This window comes from Chrysochloris asiatica, unplaced genomic scaffold (assembly GCF_000296735.1).
Source record: "Chrysochloris asiatica unplaced genomic scaffold, ChrAsi1.0 scaffold00726, whole genome shotgun sequence".
NCBI classification, from domain to species: Eukaryota; Metazoa; Chordata; class Mammalia; order Afrosoricida; family Chrysochloridae; genus Chrysochloris; species Chrysochloris asiatica.
In genome coordinates this window covers 75,167-77,539 of record NW_006409244.1, presented here as the reverse complement: position 1 = coordinate 77,539, position 2,373 = coordinate 75,167, and positions in this window count along the sequence as shown.

Here is a 2,373-nt window from a genome sequence, read left to right as displayed (position 1 = left end):
TGTCTATACTGTCTCTTTAAATTTCAATGTCAATCTTGATACAATCCAATGGTGGGAAACTTAAATGCATAATTTGTGGTAGTGGGGGACTGCGTTTGCGCTCTCCCCTAACAACACACAATAATAACAATAATAAAATGGATATGTCCCACCAGAATTTAGAGACCACTTCATAATAGATTTGATGCTTTAGGCTCTGATGGCCAAATACCTACCTAGTTGTTAGATTACATCAAGATCATCACACAGGACGAAAGCAAAGGATCATCAAAAATACAGAAAAGAAAGTGTAGAAAAAATGGATGTCACAAAAGACTCTGAAATTTGCTTTCAAGTGTAGTAATGCTAAATTAAATGGAAGAATTGAGGAAGCCAAAGAACTGAACAGAAAATTCCAAAGGGCAGTTCTAGAAGACAAGGTCAAGTATTATAAAGAAATATACAACATTTGAAGTTAGAAAACCAATCAAGTACATTTAGAAAGACCTGAAGAAGGCAGAAGCAAGCCTCAATTAAAAATACTGATGGGTTTTATGGGAAAAAATGTTGAATGATGTAAAAGGCATTAAAGAAAATAGCAGGGGCACAAAAGAAAAGGTCAGTGTTCAACCATTTCAAGAGTTAGCGTATGATGAAGCACTGATCGTACAGACATATTTCTTGGAATCTTTCAAAAAAAAAACAAAAAACAAAACTGATGTACTACTGTGGGCACTCACTCACCTATGCCAAGAAATTTGAAAGACAGTTACCTGCCTACCAATTGAATAATATCAATATCTATGCCCATTCCAAATAATGGTAACACAAACGTATGCACAAGTCATCAAATAATATAACATGTAAGCAATTTTTACCCCCAAAATAATCTCCTAGCTTTTATTTTATTTTATTTTAAAGTGTTTATTGTGAACTGAGTGATAGATCACATGTGAGAACATCAGTTTTACATTGCAAAGATTGCATGCTTTCATTGCAATGATTTCAATCTCCTCCATGCGTCATCATTCAACAATATTTACTTTCATTCCCTGTGTTTTTCTTTTTTCTTTGTGGGGGGAGAGAGGATGGACACATAAACACTTAGGAATATATAATCATTTAAACAAATAAAGGGCACACTCTGTAAGCCTGCCTTGTGGCTGCCAGTCATCAGTTTCTCTCTTTCCATGAGTCTAGAGTCCTCAGCTGCTTCCTTGCTCCATGTCCTCCTCTCTGTCTCCATCTCTGGTGTTACTGCTTCTCTGGATAAGATCCCATATTCACTTGTGCTCTTCTCCCTTGACAGGTCCTACTATCCTCTATACCTAGACTGTAACAAAAATTCCCCCATTTTTGTTACAAACTTCTACCTTTAGAGTTGTGACAGTTGCAATTAGTCATGACAACAATCACTCACTATTGAATCATAAGAATCTTATCTGAATCTATTTTCATCAGATCCTTCTAGACAAGATGAAAACTATTCAGTGGGAATGCTACATTTCCCCACACACTCTGAAATTAAACTTCCTCTTGAAAACTTGTAAGCTAGTCAATTTGTGCCTTTATCACCTCCTCATTTTAGTTAGCAGATGTCTAAGTTGCCCATCCTTATCTACCTATATACAGAGAGGATAGAATTGATATTTGATGTGAAGAATCCTTCCCTCTCAGTTGGTATTTGAAGCTACTATATCCATAAATATAGGTTAAGTTCATCAAATTGTACCAATTTACACTCGTTTCCTTTATCAAAAATTGCTTTTTATCTTCCTCTAGTCAAGATCTGATTATCAAGCCATCAAGACTAGATCAAATGATTACTATTTGCAAGTTAGGTGTTCTTGTGTGTCTCCCCTCACTTCATATCTGTTGGATGCTTTATTCTCAAGTCTAACCCTCTGGGAGCTGTGTCCTTGTTAATGGACATGTTTCACCACACTTTGGACCAACAGGCCCTTCCTCTTCTCTCTCTCATCTCCAGGTAAATGGAAGTCTATGAGATATGGTTGGACTCAGCCCATTTCTTCATTGCTGTCTTTCCCCCACTTCCACTCAACAGTAGATCAACATGATCACCAGCAAGCTTACATGCCTCTCATGTGTTCCCTTTGAGTTTCAGTCTTAGAGGGGTATTTGGCCTCAAGAGACTTGATTCCTTGCCCGGTGGCTTCACAGTGAACAATTCAGCAATCAAAATATTTTCTGAAGATAATTTAAAAATGGCTGCAACAGAACATCAACAAAGAACTGCAAAATATTCAACAGATTAAGAAAAGGATATGATACTAGGGATAGCATTGAAAGAAGTGGCAAAGAACAAGGCACCAGGAATTGATGGAATAAAAATTGAAATCTTTCAGGAAAGTGAGGCAGCACAGGAGGCACTCA